This window comes from Mauremys mutica, chromosome 8 (genome assembly GCF_020497125.1).
Source record: "Mauremys mutica isolate MM-2020 ecotype Southern chromosome 8, ASM2049712v1, whole genome shotgun sequence".
NCBI classification, from domain to species: Eukaryota; Metazoa; Chordata; order Testudines; family Geoemydidae; genus Mauremys; species Mauremys mutica.
The window spans coordinates 60,399,237-60,421,738 of NC_059079.1; the positions used below are offsets into that span (position 1 = coordinate 60,399,237).

Sequence of the window (22,502 nt, forward strand, 5' to 3'; positions counted from 1 at the left end):
CTCGTTATCTCTAGCTTGCTTCTTGCTTGCATATATATATACCTGCCCCTGGAAATTTCCACTACTTGCATCTGATGAAGTGGGTATTCACCCACGAAAGCTCATGCTGCAAAACGTCTGTTAGTCTATAAGGTGCCACAGGATTCTTTGCTGCTTTAGAACTGTCATACAATTTTCAGTGCCTTGCAACCCGCCTTTTGATTCTCTTTCCTGACCTCCCAAGGGGTCATGCCACACCCACTGAGAAACACTGCACTAGCCATCACTGCCTCCCAATTTTCTGTTGTTTTAATAAAAATGTTTATCTTAAAAATACATGCTCAGTCCTTAGTTACTCATGGCTGATCCTGTAGGGTAGCTAGCGCAAGAGCAAGTGCAGCTGGCTAGATAGCCTCTCCTGCTACGTGGCCAAGGGAGGGGTGTATGGACTATGCTGAGCTCTCAGGAGAGGAGTCGATGGTGGGATGGTTGAGTTCCCAGAGAAAGGACTCTTTTGAGCAGACTCAGAGTTTCCTCTGGGAACCCTGGATGACGAATGAGGAAACTCTTACATTTCCCTGGGATCATTCAGAAAGAAAGGTGCCAAATACTGGCCAGGCTCCACCTTCTCAGCCTGGGAGAGCTAATGGGGTCACCAACCTGCAAGGACTGAGAAACACTGGTCTACTGCCTGGGTGCCAGGGGGCTTGGATTCTAGTCCTAGCTTACTGGGTGGCGTTCGGCAAGTCTTTCCCCTCTCTGTGCTTGTTTCCCCTCCCATCCCTTGAAACACCTCCTAATGCTCACCTGTGTGCAGGGCTCCCTTATGAGACCACATCCCCAGCTGATGTAAATTGGGGTAGCTCAGATATGGGTCATGGGCCGATTTATGATTGCGATTGCAGGGGAAGATGACCCTTTTCCCGTTCTGCGTGGAGATCTTTGCAGTCAGCACAGCAGGATTTCTCTCCAGGGAGAGAGGGAGAGAGAGAGAGATTCTGCTGTTATGGCGGGCGGTTTCACAGTAGAACAGCTGATCATTTGTCACCTGCCAAGAAGGCTTTGTGGCGGCTGATGCTGTTGTTGATTGCACGGATCCAGGGGAAAAAACTTCAAGGCAAAAGCCCCCAAATGTTATGTGCTGTTTGCAAACCTGTGAAAACGTGACGCTTCACCAAGGGTGACAATGGTTACTTTTTTATACTGCTGCACTGGAGGGGTGATGAGAGGGCAATTTAAACCTCACACCCTCCAACAGGAAGGGAAGGAAAAGGGGGTTGAAAAGGGAAGGGGTACCCAAGATTGTGAGGCACCTCCCTATCCCCAGGCCTTTAGCATGAGGAAGCCTTGTCTGCGCCTGCCAAGCAACATAATCACCCCCCTTCTCATCCTGTGCGGGCTCCAGCATCCCTCATGCAGGCTAGCGGTAGGCACAGTCCAACCCGTGAGTCCTCCCAGCATCCCTCTGCACTGTCCAGCCCATTCCACTGGATGCACACAGTACTGCTGCTGGTCCCAAAGGAACAAAACACCACTGGTTCCTAGTTACAACTTAAAGCCCAGCTCTACATAGCACGCCACATTTAGACATGGTTATATAGAAAGCGAGGCTAAGTTTAGTGAGCAAGGAACAGAGATTCCAATAACAGCAACAGAAATATTGGAAACAAAGGGTTACCTAGAAAGTAAAATCATCCCCTGCATTCTAGCACCTCAACATAACTGAGAAGATGCCCTCTGGTCCTGAGGTGGATTAGGGGTTTATGGGGTCCTGGGCCACCTCCCCACCTCTTCTGCCTGCAGTCTCCCCTGCGCTCCTGCTGGGGAGTGTGGGGGCTTGCCCGGCCCTGCCCACCCAGTGCTCCTGCCAGGGAGTGGGGTTGGGGCGCAGGGGTTTACCCCACTCCCGGGCACGCAGCAGCGCCGGGCAGAGCGAGACAAGCCCCCACGGCCCAGCCCCGCTCCCGGGCACGCAGCAACGCCGGGCAGAGCGAGACAAGCCCCCACGGCCCAGCCCCGCTCCCGGGCATGCAGCAACGCCGGGCAGAGCGAGACAAGCCCTCGTGCCCCAACCCCGCTCCCGGCACGCAGCAGCGCCGGGCAGAGCGAGACAAGCCCTCGTGCCCCAACCCCGCTCCCGGCACGCAGCAGCGCCGGGCAGAGCGAGACAAGCCCTCGTGCCCCAACCCCGCTCCCGGCACGCAGCAGCGCCGGGCAGAGCGAGACAAGCCCTCGTGCCCCAACCCCGCTCCCGGCACGCAGCAGCGCCGGGCAGAGCGAAACAAGCCCTCGTGCCCCAACCCCGCTCCCGGCACGCAGCAGCGCCGGGCAGAGCGAGACAAGCCCTCGTGCCCCAACCCCGCTCCCGGGCACGCAGCAGCGCCGGGCAGAGCGAGACAAGCCCCTGTGCCCCAGCCCCGCTCCCGGGCACGCAGCAGCGCCGGGCAGGGTGGAGCAGGTCAGGGCACGAGGGAGCCATTTTTCAGGGGGGGCCCCAATTGGCCAGGGCTAATCCGCCACTGCTCTTGTCTACCAAGGTCCTGCTCCCCCCAGAGCTCTTCTCACAGGGTTTTTCCACCAGGATGACCAAGCCCATTGGCATCTTGTCCCCCAGAGGCAGGATGCCAGAACCTCTCTCCACACCCCGAGATATATTAGACCAGTCCGTTATTCTCCACCTGTAAAGTATGGTGGAAAAGAGACAACTAAGGGGGATATGACTGAGGTCTATAAAATCATGACGGGTGTGGAGAAAGTGAATGACGTGTTATTTACTCCTCCTCATAACACAAGAACTGGGGGGGGGTCACCAAATGAAATGAATAGGCAGCAGGTTTCAAACAAACAAAAGGAAGTGCTTCTTCACCCAGTGCACAGTCAGCCTATGGAACTCTTTGCCAGAGCATGTTGTGAAGGCCAAGACTATAAGAGGGTTCAAAAAAGAACTAGATAAGTTCATGGAGGATAGGTCCATCAATGGCTATTAGCCAGGGTGGGCAGGGATGGGGTCCCCAGCCTCTGTTTGCCTGGAGCTGGGAATGGGCGACGGGATGGATCACTTGATGATTCTCTGTTCTGTTCATCCCCTCTGGGGCACCTGGCACTGGCCACTGTTGGCAGACAGGATACTGGGCTAGATGGACCTTTGGTCTGACCCACTCTGGCCATTCTTATGTTTGTTTGTAGGGTGGCCCCGGCTGTTCACCTCTTCCTGTTAATTTTGCCCTGAAGTCCCTGCAATCTCTTCATTAGCATTTGACTCAGAATGCAGCCCGACTTCCATTGTATGACACAATACACAATGGTCAGCCAGAGAGGCAAGTGCCTCCCACTTCTGGTCTGGTGGAACCTGTCTGAAGGCAGCTTACCTCTAGGTGACCTGCCTTTAACTGAAAGGCTTTGAGAACATAATTTCCAATATACAAACATATATCTCCTTACATACGATCTATACGTACATTTTGCAAAGATGATGCTGACCACTGTGACACAAGCTTTCGGTAGAGACCACACATGATGCTTTGTGGTAAACTAGTCTGTAAATACCACACCCTGTAACTCTGATGCATCTTGTGCCCTCTTCCAGTTGGCAGCAAGAGGTTTTTGGGACACAGTTCCCAGCCTTATCTTTACTGAATCGCACTCAACTTTGCTAACTAACAGCATTGTGAGTACACAGCAAAGTACATAAGCACATGCCTGACTTAGAGCATATGAGTAATTCCACTGACTTCAAACAGACCACTCATATTTAGAGAGACAGGTTCATAAGTACATTGCTGAACCAGGTCCTAAATAAAGCTGAATTCTCCCAAAATGACGTTGTCGATAATTTGCTGGAGCTCTGCATGTGCCCTAACTACCCAATTCATGTGCACATAGGAAAGAATCATAGACCGCAGGAGGTGCCTTTGGCCAGAGTATGGGGCAGGGGTGGCTGTGAATCTATGTCTAGGAAGAGAGGCATATCTATTAGTTCATAAGGAAGCCCTAGATGTCTCCAGTATTTCATCCTAGAGAGGTTGATGTGCTGAATAGAGAGAGACTCCCAGACACAGAGGCAGATGCCATTTCAAGTCTGTGTTGTGTCTATAGCCTGCAGCCATGCACTGCTCCTAACTGAGAACACATTAGTGGTTTGCATTCCAAATCTGATTGTCTGAGACAGACGGGAGCCCTTGGAGGACTGTAAAAAACAAAAACAACAAAAAGAGACATTTGAGGAGTTTAGATGCGGTGCCCTTGTGCCAACGTTTTCTTTCAGCACCACAGAGCAACTGTCTCTTTGAGGGTTTTGTATCATATGTATAGATAACATCCCCACAAGAACCTTACCAGAACAGTATGAAGGTTGCAAAATCAAGCACTCCAAGGCTAGGAAATACCCAAATTAAGGTTGCCAGTGTGACCTTAGGTCTGCCCCCACGTGTGTATGCAGCATGATACAGTCTTTTAATTATGTGATCAGAATTTTCCATGGTACCCCTGCCTCACAGGATGCACGGCGCTTACTGAAGGAGCACCTAGCCCATATTTTGTTTTCTCCTCATTGTTCAATGGGTGGCCCCAGGCCTTATATACTGCACATTATTCCAAGCCTGCTGTGGTGAAAATTGTTTTCTCATGGGCTTTTCAGACTGTAATGAATTTATTTTCACACCATCTCTGGCAGATGTGGGGTATTATCCCCATTTTACAGATGGGGAACTGAGAAACAGGAAGATTAAGGTCAAAGGTATCCACTAATTTGGGTGCCCAGTCTGAGATGCTAGGCCCCAATTTTTAAGTGTACTCAGCAGTATAGCTAGCCCTTTAGCTGCTCAGACCCAGCTCCCATTGACTTTGAGTGCACCTGTGAGCACTCAACACTTCTGCAAATCACATGCCAGGGCCTCAAGTCGGGCACACAGATACTGAAGATCACACAATTAGTGACCATGTGTGAAAAGCTGGATTTAAGTGGCTTGCCCAGCATCACACAGGAACTCTGTGGCAGGGGAACAGAATCCAGTTCTGCAGGGCAGCATTCTCTTGCTGCAGTCCCCTGCCTCCTTCACTACACACCTTCCAACTTCTGCAACAAATGAGGTAGGGCTCAACAGACAACAGCCTCCTTTGCTGCACCCTCCTGATCCATCCCCAGAGCAGGTCTGCCCTGTTTCATTCACAAGTAGCTAAGCTGCATGCAGGTGAAGTTGAGAAGTGGAGCTGTATTAAACCCTATGCACTGCTTTGTCCATGTGGCTGAGCTGTTTCCAGCTGAACTCCCATGTTGGCTTTTTCCCCTGCTGTCCCGTCAATAACCATTCCACCAGGGAACATGGCCTGACACAGTGACCCTCTGGCTTCTTGTCTGATCTCAGTCACCCCCTGCCTTCCACTCTCTGGTTCTCAGTCCTAGTCTCCTCACCCAGTCAGTGCACCTGCCAGTAGGAGCAACTGCAGGGAAAGGCCTGCTCAGCCCCTTCAGCCTGGGACTGGAGCATGCTCAGTTGCTCTATGGGGATGGTGCATGCTCAATCAGTCAGCACCTAGGAGCTCTGAGGGGCTGGAGAATGCTCAGTGCAGGCAGAATCTTCAGAGAATTTAGTTGCAAGATGCTAACAAGTCTCTACTGAGCATGTGCAAACAGATTTTTTCAGAGGCTTATAATTTGGCCACATTTGGGTATTTTCTCAGCTGATCCCAACTGACTTCACCTGCCATTCTTACAGCTGGAGCCTTCCCCACAGGTCCCTGCTCTACACTTGCCCTAGTGCCGCTAACCAACCGGCTGCTGCCTTCTTTGCCAATTGCTCCCCAGCTCTCTGGAACGTGTAGGTCTGGCTTCTCTTGCTGGACTATAAGTAGAGATGGGCCCCAGCTGCAAAATGTGCATCTGGATCCAAACTTATCAAAACCGGGGGTGCTCAGATCCAGAGTTTTGGTTCTGTCCCTTGTAAACATAGTCAGTGGCAGCTGGTGATCAGAATAATTGGTGGGGCTGCAGGTAGCAAACTGCATGGACTCCTAGGGCTGGATGCTGCAAGGGGCATATGCAGACAGTCCCATGCTCTACTTCTGTCGGGACGATCTCTGCTCCACTGAAGCCTGTTTCCCATATTCCATCTCTGCTGCCTGCAGTCGTTGTGCTCCAGCTCTGTGTGAGTCCCCCAGTGGCAGCAGGACACTACATGGTTATGACATCATTGTTGGGTTTGACCCCATAAGCCCCTTCAGACCAGCCGCCCCCTGGTCAAAAGGGATAAAGCCCAAAGTGTGAGTGGCACCTGGCTGCAGGAAGAGAAGCAGCTGCTGAGAAATGAACAATGGGAAGAAATCAAAGAGAGGATGACACAATAGGGTTCAAAGGTGATCAACGCAGTGGTTCGTTAAAAGATTAGGTGTGAGTGCACAGCAGCAATGGAGTAAAAAGAAATGGGAAATCGGGCTCTTTCCTAGAATTCAGGGGTGTTCAGAGCCGGGATTCTGGTTTGACGTTTGGCGCCATCTGTGTAGTTTGGATCCAGATCCAAACATCTCCAAAGTTTGGGGTTGTGCGAGGACAGAGTGTCACTTTGGGCCCATCTTTAGTTGTGGATTTCTCCGAGTGTGAGGTGACGACGCTGCAGATTTATAGCCCAACATCATGCCCCTAGTGAACATCTGCTAGTATCACAATGCTGGGGAAAGTCTCCTTCCCACTATGGCTGTTAGATTTAGCTCCCCCCCCCCCCCACTTGTGCCACTACAAGCTGCCAAATCCCCTGCCTGCAAATAAAAGCTCTGTGGCTCTCTCTCAATTTCCCTCTGAATCAAACCCCATCCATTTTAGGATAAGATGTCAAACCAAGGCTCTGCATTCTCATGCACAGTAAAGACCATGTGGCATATTTTGCAAGAGTCTTGCTCTTGTTTGAATCAGTCCCCTGGAGGAGTCTCCTGGGCAATTGAACTGTGCCTGCCTAAATCAACCCTGCAATGTCAGTTGAATTCCTCTTCGCTACCTCTCCTAATGGCTATGTAGTGCTGCCGTGTGCTCCAAAACAGCTGCTATACTCCATCTCAGAAGTGATAGTATTCCAGTGGTGGGTGAAGTGATCCTTCGTCTTTGCAAAGTGGTTTGTAGAGTGCCTTGGGATGTGCAGGGGAAGTGCCAGGCATTAACTTCACTGCTAAGGCTAAATGTGCCCCTGCTTTAATGTTCCTGTAGTGAGTCAGTGTGGCTCCCCTCCTGCCCGGCAGAGGGAGCCGCCCTGCCAACACCGCAGTGGGCAGAACTTCCGCCCCCAGTCCCCGCCCCCCGGAAGTCAAGGGGCGGGGCAGGAAGTAGAAAAGGAGCGCGCCCAAGCTCAGTCAGGAGCCAGCCGCCGCCGAGAGCAGACGTGCCTGTGGGAGCTCCCGGGTGGGAGCCCTCCTCGGCCCAAGGTAGCTGCCCTGCCTGGCCGGAGCTTCCCCGCGCCCGTTACGAGGCGGACCACCGGAGCCTACCCGGAGCCGGTACTGGGAGGAGCCCCCAGGATTGCCGAGCGCCCGCTACGACGAGGAGCCCCCTCGGCCTTGCTGTTACCCAGAGGAGCCGCCCGAGCAGTCCTGGCCCAACTTCCCGGAGGAGCTGCCGGACCTGCCGCCAAGCCCTCCACCGGAGCCGATGCAGACAGACTGGCCTGAACCGGGTGCGACTGATGAGGTAGGCCCTGAGGGGGAGATGGAGTGTAGCCCGGGGGTAGCCGACCCCTGTCCGGCTGAGGGCACTGATGTGCCCATGTCAGTGTGTTGCGGCCAGGATCCCCACTGACTGCAGCGGATCCACGCCGCTGTTAGGGCCCCGGGCTGGGACACAGTGGAGTGGGTGGGCCTGTGTCCCCCCCTGCCACCCTTCCCACGGGTGGCAGTCTCCCCCTCACACCAGCACCCCGACCCAAAGGTCTGGATGTCCCGGTTGTTTGCTCAGCTCCTGACGGAGGACCTGAGACCCCAAACTTGAACTGCTGCTCAGCCCTGCCTGAGGACCTGACCCCTGTGTTTGTGGCTGCCCCGCCCTGAGCTAGGGCCTGGGCCTATTTGTACTGTTGTTGCCCAGCCCCTGGTCCAAAGGGCCTGGGCCTATTTGACCTACTGACTGCCCAGCCCCTGCTCCAGAGGGCCTGGGCCTATTTGAACTGTTGGTTGCCCAGCCCCTGCTCCAGAGGGCCTGGGCCTATTTGAACTGTTGGTTGCCCAGCCCCTGCTCCAGAGGGCCTGGGCCTATTTGAACTGTTGGTTGCCCAGCCCCTGCTCCAGAGGGCCTGGGCCTATTTGAACTGTTGTTTGCCCAGCCCCTGCTCCAGAGGGCCTGGGCCTATTTGTACTGCTCTTTGCCTAGCCCCAGCACCAGAGGGCCCGGCGACCTAACGTCGTTCCCCGTGACTCCTAAAGGCTAGCAGGCGAACAGAAGTGAGTCGGTGCGGCTCCCCTCCTGTCCGCTGGAGGGTCGAGCCCTGACCAACCGATTACAGTTCCCAAAAGTTCTGCTTCTCGGACTAATGGCAGAAAACCTTTCATTGGTAGGAAACAAGCTCCATTGCAGCACAAACTTGAGGTCATTATTCTGGAGGCATTTGGAGCTAAGAACTCCCTCCAGGTTCTGATAGCTTTCTCTCAAGCCCTAGGGAGGCAGATCACACTAAACCAGACTGGTAAAGGGGTTTTTCAAAAGTGTTTCAACATGGTATTGGCCACTGTCAGCAGACAGGATGCTGGGCTAGATGGACTTTTGGTCTGACCCAATATGGCCAGTCTTATGTTCTTATGTAGTGCAGGTTGCTGCTAGTCATTGAAACAAGAGAAGCTGGCAAGTTCTTCCGCCTCTATTGATTCATATCTATCTAGTTACGGAGGTCCACCATCACTGTCATATCTAAGCACGTCACAATCATTCAGCATGTATCTCCACATGCTCCTCTGATTCAGTGAAGTCCTGTTTCAACAATTGCAGCAAGCACAGGAGGAGACCCAGATGAAGCAGGTTATTTGTAGTGGCTCTAGTACAGGTGAAGGGTGCTGGATTTGGAGCGCTGGAGACTGGAGTTTAGCCCCAGAATAGGTATGGTAGCAGCAGCAGCAGTGCCTGCTTCCCCGCAGTGCCTCAGGCAAGTGCCTGTATCCTGACCTAGAATGCAGCATCTCTGGGGATGGGATGGGAGTTCTGTCTCGATGGCTACTCAGCCCTGGCTGCCTCTGCTGGTACTGCCAACAAGGGGCAGTTGGGTTTTTATAATGTGGGATCTCTTGAGGGAAGGAAAATCCTATCCAGGTTTCTCTGCAGCTTTCAAACTCCGGAGCCAGCCATTTCAAGCAAGGGGGACTCCACCCAGAGCAAAAACCTTGTCCCTCAAAGTACCTGTTGCTTCTCCATTCTGTCCTTCACTCCGCTGGCCTCTCAGTGGTGTTGACAGGGAAGGGTCCCCCACCTGGTATGCTGGGCCCTGCCTCTGGGGCACGAGCAGACCATTAGCTTTCGGAGGAGGGGGATCTCTATTTGCATGCTTTGGGCAATGCTATGGTAACTTCCCCTGCACCTTCTTTACCCAGACTTCTGCTGCCCCCTGCTCTGCCTCTCCATGGGCCAGCGCTGCCCTTCTGCTCCAGTCTATCTCTCTCTGTCTCATTCTCCTGGACGCATTTGTGCTGTGGCAGCTGATTACATATGCATCAGCTGCAGAGGTTCAGCAGCTGGGAAGATAAACAGAGGAGCTGGGGCAGCCAGTGTATAGCTGAATGACATCACACCCTACTCTGTGCGGCTTCCGCAGCCAGATCAAGTTGCTGGCTAGCCCTGTCTGGAATGATTTGGGACCACAGGAGTGGACCCAGCAAAACGATTCAGCTCTCCCTCCTTTCTCACGTCCCTTCAGCCCTCCCAGTGTTCCCCCTCCTCAGAGGGATGCCAGCTTTTTTCCCCTGTCCTGAGATATTCAGCCCATCCTGGCAGGCAGCAGGCTGGCAGCCTTCAACTTACCACTGTGTTGCTTCCCTTTGAATCTCTGCCCTGATTCTGACCATGGGCCCCTGTACCACACCTCCTGCCTTGATTCAGGCTTGGGGACCTATGTGGGCCCATTCTGACATTGCCTAAGGTACATGAGTGTCAGAGGATGCCCCGCCTACCTCCAGAACTTTCCTGCCCAAAGTAGCAGCCTCCCATGATGGCTGCCTCCATGACTTCACCTCAGCGGCTGGTAGATTTCTTTGGGCAGAAATTAGGTCTGTGTCATCACTGCTGTAAAGGGCAAGGACTCCCTGGGGAATATGTTCTGTTCCAGTGGCTAAATTTAGCTTCCTTTTTAAAGGAAAGCCAAACAAAATGTATACCCAAATCTCTGCTCAGATGCCCTTGCATCCAGCCCCTACCATCTCCTGCATCACTGGATGGGAGGCAAGGGGTGGGGGGAGTAGTTCTTCATCCTTCCACTGCTGTCTGCATGTTTCCACTGGCAGTCACCTGCTGTGGACTTGTCAAGCTCCTGCTTGCACTGGGGTTACCCAGGTTTAGGTGATCCTGCCTGAGCACTAGGGATTGGACGTGATGATTTCTCGAGGTCCTGTCCAGCTCTGCATTTCTCTGATTCTATGCTGTAGTGGGAACTTTGCAGAGTATATTGTCCAGGTTTATTGTTCACCTGGATGAGCCATGCTGAGGACACCTGGAATAAGGATGGTCTTGTGAGGCGGGCGCTGGACTGGGACTTGAGAGACCTGCCTCTACCACAGGCTCCCTGGGCAAGTTCTGTAGGACTAGGTTCACAAAGAAACTTCCCCCGGCGTAACTTTTAGGTGCCTAGAGAATCACGGGGATTCTCAGTGCCTGAGTACAGCACCTAAGCTCCCCATACACTGTCTGGGGAGAGACAGGTGCTGCTGAACGGGATTCACAAAAGCCATCCAGGGGCGTGTGCTACATCCCACCCCTCTCAGAGATAGGCACCTAAGTCCGGGCTGCAGGGAGATGTCTCCCTCTGCTTGGGATTCTCAGCTGCAAACCTCTCTTGGTGTTAAGTGCTCACATGGATTTAGAACAAAGCTGGGAGGGAGGGGAAAGGACTACCTCCCTCATACCATCTGCTTCAACAGGAGAGACAAAGTGAGCCCTACAGCCAATCTGTAGGGGCCCGCTCTGGTTGGTGAGATCTGCCTGGGCTGACCAAATTGGGTCCCGCAGGCGAGCTAGGCAGAGGTGCACTGCTCTTCCACAGCTTTGTGAAGTGCTCAGGGCCTCGTTACCCAAACGCCCAGATGGGACTGTAGTTCACAGGTGCATGCTCAAAAGCAGAAGCATAGGGGACTTTGACTGTGAAAATTAAAGGCAACGAGTGATTTTTAGGCACCTTCAGGGTTCGGGGGCAGCTGAGCAGGGGTTTGTGAATCCCAGTGGGGCAGGATTCTGGGATTTAGGTGCCTAAAGAGGCAGTTAGGCACCTATGTCCTTTTGTGAATGTAGCCCTTAGCCTCACCGTGCCTCAGTTTCCTATTTATAAAATGAGGATAATGATGCTGCCTCTCCCTCGTCTAGTTAGACTATCAGCTCTTTAGGGTAGGGGCTACCTCTTAATATGAGTACGTATAGCACCTATTATAATGGGGCTCCAATCTCATTTGGGGCCTTTAAGTGCCACTATGATATAAATAATGATAGCTTACATGTGGCTAGCACCACGTCCCAAAGAGCTTTCTTTACTGTCTTTGCACGATGTGTTCAGGAATCACTCCAGACGCACCCCCAACCCCATTGGAATGCAACTATCTCTGGGGTAGAGTGCAGCAGTCATCTACTGGCACACAGCAACAGTATAATATTTAGGCCAGACAGCAAATAACCGGTAAGAATGTTAGGGAGGCAAAACATAATGTGATGGGGGTTTATAAATCCCACAGTGTTTAGCCATGGGTTAACAGGAGCCTGAACACAATTAGGCCAGTAGGTGGCACTTGGAGGGGTCTTAGGCATAATTGGTGATCAAACCCAGCTGGGGAGAAGCTGGGTCTTCACACAGGAAGACGCTCAAGGCACTGCACAAAAGCCAACAAGGAGAGCCAGATGAGAGGTAGCTGGAAGTTTCCTTCTGTGGGTTATAGGCTGAGGGGGAGGCCTGAAGCTTGGAGCTAGAAGCATATGGTCCTGAGCCAGACAGAAGTAACTGTGATACCCAAGGGGTATTTGGCCTGGGGGGAGGGGTGGCTGGAGCGAGAGAGAGAGAGAGAGGAATGCTGTACTTGTTCTCCTGGTAGCAGGGAGTGAAGAAACCTGCAGGGAACAGGAGAGCTCTAGCAGGGTGAGGAGACAGTCTAGGGAAAGGTTTGCTAGGAAGAAAACCAGGGCGACAATAGCAAGGAGAGTGGTGGAGTGAAGCTTGAGTACCTGTCCTGGAGTCCCTGGATTGGAATCCAGTGGGGGCTGGGTTCCCCTACCAGACACTGGTAAAGTGGTAGGAAGCCACTATAGGGAAGGGCTATGGGCTACTGGAAACCCTGAGGAAAGGGTATATGAGGCCCCTTGGGCCAGACTGAAGGGCAGCAGACCTGGTGGAGGATTGGCTAGTTGTTTTTACCTGTCCCTGTTCTTCAAGGGGTGGGACTAAATGTGACCTGGACCATTACAGGGACCAGAGAGGCTGTCAGGAGAAGGCACTGGAGGAGAAGAAGAGCTTGCTACATCATGCCTAGATATGAGGGGGTGTGCCAGCAGTGAATTCACCCTTCTGCAGTAACTAGTACCAAGCTGGAATTCAGCCAAGCCACTGAGATTGACAACACTGCTATTGGGGGAAGGATGGCAGTGAAATGACAAGGCTATAATACTCTGGCTTCCTGTTGGAGAATGAGACCTTTGCCAATGGCTCTGTTCCAGAAACATTCAAGAAAAGTGACAACAGCATCCACACAGGAGTGTGAACTACCTGGAGAGCAATTGGAGTAGTCAGCAGCACAGCTGGGGAGTAGGAAATGGGCCAAGGAAGATGCTATCTGTATTGGGAAGAACCCAGCAAACTTGTAAGTACAAATTGTAACAATGTCCTAAACCAGGGGTGGGCAAACTATAGCCTGCAGGCTGGATCTGGCCCATCAGGATTTTGGATCCGGCCCATGGGATTGCCACCCCCTTGGTGCTGCCGGGCCCATGCCACTGCCGTAAGCGGACAGCACCATGTCCCTGCAGCCCCTGGAAGGGGGGAGGGGCAGAGGGCTCCATGTGCTGCCCTTGCTTGCAGGCACTGCCCCCCGCAGCTCCCATTGGCCAGGAATGGGGAACCATGGCCAATGGGAGCTGTGGGGGGCAATGCCTGCAGGTGAGGGCAGTGCGTGTAGCCCTCTGCCCCCACCCTTGCCCAGGGGCTGCAGGGATGTGGTGCCAGCCGCTTCTGGGAGTGGCACGGGGCTAGGGCAGGCAGGAAGCCTGTCTTAGTCCTGCTCCATGCCAGTGCCACCCTGGAGCCGCTCCAGGTAAGCAGTACCGGGCCGGAGCCCGAACCCCTCCTGCACCCTGCATTCCAACCCCCTGCTCTGAGCTCCCTTAACCCCCTGCCAAACCCCTCCTGTACCTGAGCTCCCTGATGCACCCCTGCCCTGAGCCCCTTCCTGCACACCGCACCCCCTCCCACATGCCGCACTCCCTCCTGCACCCCAACCCCCTGCCCCAGTTAATGAGAACAAGGCATCCAGCTCCTTTGGACAGCTGGGAAAAACTCAGAAGAGTCTGTAGTGACTTTATATTTGCCGGTATGTGTTACAAACAGATGGTACTAGATGCACACAGGGAATGAGAGTCTCAGCTGCCATTCCTTTGACTCAGTGGTGCTACACTGATTCATACCTGCTCTGGTTTTGGCTTCATGTCTTTAGAGGGCTCTGTTTTGTGGACAACATGGTTACTAGCAATTGCATTAGAAAGTGTACTGCTCTCTTCACTAAAGTTATGAATCAGGATAGGTAACTTGCATATCAGGAAGTAGATCTAGTGGTCAAAGAAGGAGGCTGGGGGTCAGGACTGTGTGACTCCTAATTCTGACACTGAATTGCTTTGTGGGAGTGAGCAAACTATATTTGAACTTCTTGCCTCAGTTTACCATGGACATATGGGTATAAAGGCCCCAACCTCATGCTGGCCTTCTGGTGAGGGTTTCCAAAGTGCTTTGAGAATCTCAGCTGGTCTCTGTTATGTAAGTGGTGTTCTCTTCCTGCAGATAGCTGCCACAGATAACTTTTGCACCCAGCCTTTGTGGCCAGTGCAAATATTAACAGATGCCTAATAACTACCTGACTGTGCAGCTTATTTATGGGCTGTCATGCTAGACAGGAAACAAAGAGCATCTCCTGTCTCTGTGAATAAGGCCTAGAGATTATCAAAACCAGAGAGTGATCTAGTAGAGAGGAGTCTGAGACCAAAACTGTCCCAAGCTTGGGGGTCTTCAAAGTCCACATTGTTAGCAATTTTCCTGCTGATCTCTGTGCTTATCCATTGTAGCTGGATCCAGTGGCAGACAATGGAAGGGGGTGGATGGTGTGGGATTCTGCTTGTTGTGGGCTCTGGGGAGAGGGGACAAAGAGTCCAAGCCCCAACCAAACACCCTTCAAGTCACTTCCACGCTTGTCTACAGTGGGCAGGGGCAAAAGGAGCTGTCTTCTCTCCCCAATAACAAAAGATTCATTGTCACTGGAGTGGTGAAAGCTTGTGTAGGCAGAGTCAGGATGAGCCCCACCCTGACATCTGGTGGTAAATTATGGGGAGTGTGGAAAGTGTTGCATTGGTATTTCGGTTATTTGCATGGGCACTCCCACCCCACTTAGCATACCGCAAAGCAGCATGGGATGGTTATTTTCACAGCTGTGGGAGCCCCAATTTTGTTGTTATTGGGGCAGGAGGAATGAAATGTTGTCACCCTGATTGGGTAAATGGGGAACTACAAAATTGTCTTGTGATGGGGGGTTTCATTGTCAGCTGGATAGCGCTTGCTAGATGGGGCACATGGGTTCCAAAACCCATTGAAAAGAGAGAGGCTGGGGACAGAGATCTGTACTTGGTGGTGCAGGCTCTTTGTGTGAGCCAGAAGCACCAGTTCCACCTGTGCCTCTCTCCACTGTGGAATGTCAGAGTTAATTTTTGATTCCCTTAAGAATCTAAATGCAGGTTACTGAGCTGAATTCACTGGTACTGGGGCTCCCCTACTAAGAGCTGAAATCACTGAAGAGCTGGACTTGCTGAGCTGAGAGCACTGAGTACTGTGCTCATGAGTGGGGGAGCCTGAAGCCATACTGTGGAGCAAAGCAGCTGGCAGAGCAGAGTGGAGCAGTTTGTGCAGCCACTGGGTGAGTGGAGCCAAGCAGCTTGTGAGGACGGCTGGAGTGGCTCACAGGACAGCTGGTGGACCAGAGCAGCTGGCAGAGCGGAGCAGCCCACAGAGCAAGTGGAACTGAGCTGTTTGCGGGGACGACTAGTGGAAGCAGAACCCCACGAAGAGGCAGGGCAGTTGGCCCCGAAACCACGTAAGGTGCCCCTTTCTACCCAGGCTGGGGAGGGGGACCTCTGCAGAGAGACTCTTGAGCTCTGGGGCTGCACTGACCCGGGACAGAGACTTTTGGATTGTGGGACTTTTGGGACTGTGGGTGATTTGGGGGTTGCTGGACTCAAGGGCCCTGAGAGAAGGACATGGCCCAGTTTGCTGGAGTGGGTCTTTGCTCACGGTTTGACCTATGAACTCTAGCTGAGGTATTTTCCCAGTTTAATGCTTGTTGTTTGTCATGTAATTAAACCTTTTCTGCTACACCAAGACTCTGTGCTTGCGAGAGGGGAAGTATTGCCTCTTTGAGGCGCCCAGGGGTGAGTGTAAGATTTTCCCAGGTCACTGGGTGGGGGCTCAAGCTGGTTTTGCATTATGTTGTGGGGAAGGGACCCCTATGTATTGAACCCGGCCCTTGCTGCTATCGTTTCGGCCCGGCAGAAGGGTTACACTTGCACCAGCTGAGGATCTTCCCCATGTGCCCAAACCACCTTTCCAGAGTACCATATGTGCTAGTCATCAGTTGTCAAACCTCCAGCTTACCCTCTGGGCAACATCTTTCTGCATCATCGGTACTAAAATCCTCCGGTGCCCTGAAAATCAGGGTTTAATGTAAAATGAAAATAAATAGCACAAGGGAGGCCACATGTATTGCAATGATTCATTTCCCAATTGTCTGGAGTAGAAACCGCTGAATATGGATTTACTTGAGACTTGCCATGCAAATTCCAGTTTGCTCTGGTCCTTTGCAACTGGGTTTTGGACCAGTTTGCTTCAGAATACATTGCATTCTTGTTTGCAGTTCTGCAGAGCTTCTTTAGCCTTGTGAAAAGCCCTACCTAGCTGCTAATAATGTAGCTTTTTATCCTTATAATTCACATAGTCCTATTATTGTAGTGGGCGTGTGGCTGTCTGCCTGAATCTAGACTAAATCTGCCTTGTTTGTTTTGTAGTGTTAATGCTGGTCATGAATTGTGCCTTAGATAAACGGTACAATGAGCTCATTGAGCTGGGACTCGTATACAGCTGACGCTAAGGCAGCCAAGGAAACTAGGCCCTTTCCAGACTATTTCATGAAGATTCAGGAAATCTTGGTTTGAGTCAAATATGAGTGGATCTATGGCCTGTGTCATGCAGAGGGTCAGACTAGATCATAATGGTCCTTCCCTCACTCTACGAATCTAAATGAATACAGGGTTGGAAGTGAACAATCCCTTAACTTAAAGATTCTTGCGTATTTAGATGTTCAAGTCATCTCAAAGAATCAGTTACCCAGAGTAGTAGTAGTAAAAAAAACAACACTTTTTTTCTTTTACAACTAAAGTTTTTTGGGCTAGTTTAATGGAGACAAGAAAAAAATATAAACCAAGCTGGCCTGGGAGCAAAACTATGTTCATTTGGCATTTTGGGGTAGTTCTTATTTCAGCACAAAGACAGCTGGTGTGCTGAGACCACTGCCTACCATGCTGACCAAGATGGTCTCATTGTTTTCCTTGTGCTCTCCCATCTGTCTCATCCATGTATTGTCTTCTGATATTGGACTGTAAAATCTTTTAGAGAGGCACCAAAGTTTTGTTCTGATTGGCCAGTGCTTAGCACGATGAGGTCCTGGTCTGTGATTAGGGCTCCTAGTCTTCACTGCAATATGAATAATCATACTAGACTGACATGTTTTATCAGGTGAAGGGTGATATGGGGGGGAGGGGGAGAGAAGAAAGTGTTTTGTGCACTATGGCCCTTTTAAAGCCAATGCAAGGCCTGCACTACCCAGCCTGAGGGTAGAATTCACTGGTGTGGATTGTGGTACATGTCTTGAATCTCTGCAAGCTTGAAACATTTGTAAATAAATGCAAGCCAAAAAAACCCCCATACAGCCCTACCTCCCTACCTGCAATGATGTGTTTCAATCAGCAATGCCGGTTAATGACTTAAAATGCAACAACTGAAAATTCTATACATATATCACATGCTTCTGAGTGCAGAAACTCACTCATGTTGGATATTGTGGAGATGTAACCTCACATACTTACAAAGTAAGGACTCCCTGATCCTACAGTTCCCCCTGTCCCCAGCTACAGCACTGCTAAAAGCTGCCTAGCACATGCGAGCTAACTGTCCTTGTAGCTGAGTTAAAAACCTGTTAGCCTGAGACTTTAGATCAATGACTAAAACATGGATCAGTCCCACTGGTATTACAGCTTTAACCTACTTTGTAGCCAGTGTGCCCCTGCCCCGCCCCTCAATTATAGTTGAGTGCAGGTGGAACTGATCAGTGCAAATAGGATGAAATTGTGGTTTAAGTGGCCTGGGCCAAGTAGGGAATGATCTAACATAATTTGATACCATCCATAATGGCTGGCCAGTCAAAACCTAGTGGGTCACAATACTACTTTAAGCCTGGTCTTGAAGTGGTGGCTCACTGGTATAAATGAGCCCTGGATCTAAACAGGATCTATTGTAAAACTGGAATGGAATCAGTATGTTACACGGAATACAATATTTCAAGGCCTGACTCTCGATTCAAGGGGTGTGTAGACAAGCCTGGGGCATGGTAATGCTGTGTTTCAATGGGCGTTCACATAACAGTCTCAGTATTGAAGGTTATAGTGGTGTTTGAAAGCCTTTGAATTCCTGCTCTATTTCTGGGCTGTCTTGAAAGGTCAAAACAACCTTATACTAATTATCCCAACCCCTGCTGACCTGCTATTGTCTCAGCTTCTGGCATTTTAGGAGAAATTATGAAAACTCCACTTATGGCAAAAGCCTTTTAAGAAATTACTCCCACCTCATTTAGAATTTCCTGCTCTAATTATTTCTATTTTAGTCCTTCACAAAGACAAGTGACCCAAAGTGGTTTTATTCCCAAGGCCAGCTTGTCAGGTCTGGCTACTGAACATCTCAAGTTCAGCCACACAGAGGCATGGGGGGGAGGGAGGGGAGAGAAAGGAAGGCTGCTCTTACATGGATTAAAGGGTGGGGCACTGAGTTCAGTTAAGGGCTACTGGTGGCCTTCCACTTCAGAGGATGCCCTACCTCTGACTTGTGCTTGCAGAATTCACTGAGCTGGGGCGGGGGCTCTGTCTCTGTTCAGTGACCCCTTTGGTATGGAATGGTCAGTATAATGATGCTACTTCCTTGGCTCACTAACTTGGAACCTCCCCAGGCCTATAAAGCCATTTTTGTCTCATGGCCCATTCCCACCAGATCCCTAGCCTCATTCTCCATATGCACCAGTGTCCTCAAACCCCAAATGCCAAACCTGTCGAGTTTCACCTGTCTCTGGTTATGAGGTGATGACACTTATGTCCACAGCACCATCTAGCAGGGCAGGTTCTGTCTCAGCCTCTCTAAAGTGGGCATTTATTTCCCAGTTCCATTAACTGCCTTCCTTGCATTGCCTGATTCGCCCTCCCTCCCTGCATGCCCTCCCCTCTCAGCACACCTGGCAGTGCTTGCTGCTTATTCAGCTGTCATAGGATAACAGATAATTTGGCAGTTGATTGTAGGGTATTAGATGGATTTAAAGATTTGGGTTTATTGCTTTCACGATTATAGTCAAACCCTCTTAATATCACTGCTGGTTTATAACACACACCCTCTTATTATCCACAAATCTCCAATTCCCTGAGCACGTACAATTTCACAGGCGGCAACTCTGGTGATTGTTGACTCTTCTTGGCATTCCAGCTTGTCTGCAGCCCCCTGCGTGTGACACTGAAAGGGCCTGACAGCATTATGCCGATGTACTCGGCGGATTCTAATAAGCTCTGTCTTTCTGCTATCTTCTGTTCATATATCAAACCTTTCTTGAGTAAAATTTATATTCTTCCCCTCTTGTCTCCAGGGCTGGTATGTTCTAGTCGCAGACAGGGAGTGCAGGGCTTTGGCGACCGTTAAAGGGTTGACTCAGCCTTTTACCATAGAGGCCTGAGAGAAATCAGTCCATATCGGAGCCGCCACCACCACTGGCACCCATTGGTTGCTGACCTGTCACAAGGCGAGATGGGCCCTTTAAGGGAGTTGAACTCAGCCTCTGCTGTACCTGCCTGGCTCCCAGGTTGTAGACCTGAGAGGCCAGAGAACAGGTGATTGAATATGTGAGCAAGAGGTAGGTCTGCTGGGGGTTATAAGGGGCAGCCTGGGCTTGGCTCAGCCAGGAAGGGCAGCAGCTCTGGAGAAGAGAAGCACACAGCCGAGGGGTGGGCTAAGTACAAGGCCAGAAGGGATGCCTGGAGTTGGGGCTGCAGAAAACCCTGGGGAGTTGGAGAAGGGTCTTCAGGGAGTGGCCCTGCAGATAAGCAGGGTAGTGATGAGTTGGAGGGTGGACAGCCCACACTACAGCATCCCATCATAAGGGGATGGTATGGATATCCCATCCTCCACGAGTGCCACCTGGTGCAGATCACCTCTGTCAGCACAGGTTAAAGCCATTGTCTGGGCAGGGCTAAGAACGATCCCCCCACACCCTCCTTGAGTGGGCAGCAGAAGGACTGAGCCCCAGGGAAAGGTGACGTGACCCCTTGTAGACAGAAGCTGTGAGCACATCCTGGCATCAGCACAGGGCAAAAGCCAGGGAGGACAAAAGCTGCTTAGCTGAGGGAGGGCAGAAACCCTTTACCAGCCTGGGGGAGGGACAGGACTTGATTCCCAGAATGGGGAAGGGCTGTAATAAGAAGGCTGGCCTGAAGGCTGAACCTCATCACTCCCATCTGCTGCGGTGAGACAGGCGGCCACCAATGAGAAGGGAAACTGAAGCCCAGACATGTGACAGGATGATGTAGTGGGTTCTTACCTCTTCCCACAGGCTATGGGCTGGGTGGTCTGAGAAGCACATTCTCCTCCCACTTATGGGCTTTGTCCCCACTAGCAAATGGGATCATGGTAGAACATGCCCTGGAGAAGTAGTGTTCTCTAACACAGTGTCAAATGTGGCTTTGCAGTCCATGTGGTGGTGAGCAAACCCTGCTGCAACCGTGAGCCAGGGCAAGCGCCATTGTTGGAGTGATATAAGAGTTTACATTCTTGCTGCCTGTTCTGACACTAACTAGAGGACCTACTGTCTGGGCTGTCAGCTCAGCACTAAACTAACTAGGGAAGGAAATGAAAAGTCCTCTGGAAGATGGTGACTTACCTGCTCTGTGTCCTTTAAGAGAATCCCGCAGCCACCAGTTCTTGCTGCCCTTAGCACAAAACTTGAGCACTGGGTCTAGTGAAATTGTGTTGCTTTTACCTTTTCATGAAACCATTCAAAGAGACCCTGTTTTCCTTGCACACATGAAATTTCTGCTTTGCAATCTCCCCCAGGAACCACTCTAAGAAGCATGAAGCTGACATTCAGCCTGTTATGCTTCTTTCTCTGAGGATTTGATCATTTAGCCTCCCCACCCCCTAAGACACTATTCCCACCCTGCTCCTTCAATGTTGGAGTTCTCTGGAATACAAGAGTTTGGGGAGAGGGGTCTGCTGGTTGCAATCAAGGCTGGTGGAAGCCAGAATGGGGCTGTAGACAGGCTGCTGGGGTCTGAGCCGCTGGACCAGCAGCTCAATCTAGCACGCAGACACTTTAGGATGTGAATTGTAGGCTGGGTGTGAGCATCCCATGCTTGGAGCTACAGCAGCAAAGCATTGTAAGGCACCCAAGGATGTAGGGCAAATGGTGGCCAACCCCTCACTGGCTGGGTTTGCACCCTGAATGTCATAAGAGTCAATAAGTGCCCAATTCCCATAGATTGCTTAGACCTGGGGCTTGGCACTTCCTTCTGGGGCAAATTGCTTGTAGCTGTTTTGCTACAGCTTGGAACTACAGCATCGCAATGCAAAGGCAGTTGTGCTGGTCCCCACTAAGCCACTACCAGATATCCCCACTATTCCCCAGCTCAGACTGCTATGTGGTGACATAGAATCATAGAGATATAAGGCTGGAAGGGACCTCAAGAGGTTATCTAATCAAGTCCTCTGTTTCTGAGGCAGGACCAAGTAAACCTAGACCATCCTTGATAAATTTGTCTAACCTGTTCTTAAGCCTCCAGTGATGGGGATCTGTAGGCTGGTGGTCGGGGCTCAACTCTCCGGCTGGCGGGAGGGGAGCCACACCGACTCGCTCCTTGTCCCCTCTCACTGGTGGGACGGCAAGAAATCAGGGTTAGTACTGTCTCCCGTTCAGGCCCTCTGGATCAGGGGGGCTGGATGACAGCAATCAGTCTCAATAAGCCCCAGGCCCTCTGGAGCAGGGGCTGGGGTAACAGCAATCAGTCTCAATAGGCCCAGGCCCTCTGGAGCAGGGGCTGGGGTAACAGCAATCAGTCTCAATAGGCCCAGGCCCGCTGGAGCAGGGGCTGGGGTAACAGCAATCAATCTCAATAGGCCCAGGCCCTCTGGAGCAGGGGGCTGGGCAACAGCGATCAGTCTCAATAGGCCCAGGCCCTCTGGAGCAGGGGGCTGGGCAACAGCGATCAGTCTCAATAGGCCCAGGCCCTCTGGAGCAGGGGGCTGGGCAACAGCGATCAGTCTCAATAGGCCCAGGCCCTCTGGAGCAGGGGGCTGGGCAACAGCGATCAGTCTCAATTAGAAGGCTCACAGGTTCAGACCCTCAGGCAGGGGCTGAACACAAGGCACCCAGTCAATTAGTGGAAGCCCAGGCCCTCAGTCAGGGCGGGGCAACAGCAGTTCAATAGAAGCCCAGGCCCTCTGGAGCAGGGGCTGGGCAAACAACAGTACAAAGAGGCCCAGGCCCTCTGGAGCAGGGGTTGGGCAGGCAGCAGTACAAACAGGCCCAGGCCCTCTGGAGCAGGGGCTGGGCGAACAGCAGTGTACAGGGCTCCGGTCCTGGTGGCAGGAGCTGAGCAATAACAATCGCTCCAATTAGTGCAGGCGACTCTGCGCTGGGGTGAGGGGGAAGACTGCCACCCGTGAGTGGGGTGGCAGGGGGGACACAGGCCCACCCACTCCACTGTGTCCCAGCCCGGGGCCCTATTAGCGGCTAGCACGGCCGCTGGTCAGTGGGGTCCTGAC

At 51.9% G+C, this 22,502-nt stretch overlaps 1 protein-coding gene across 1 annotated transcript in view; it reads left to right on the forward strand.

Moving 5' to 3' along the window:
* Nucleotides 1-22,502, forward strand: part of TNR (tenascin R) — a 355,079-nt gene that overhangs the window by 21,016 nt on the left and 311,561 nt on the right. The window contains exons 2-3 of the mRNA XM_045027168.1: nt 7,172-7,648; nt 12,845-12,987. The gene's annotated coding sequence lies outside the window, so the exon portion shown is untranslated. The remainder of the gene's footprint in view (nt 1-7,171; nt 7,649-12,844; nt 12,988-22,502) is intronic.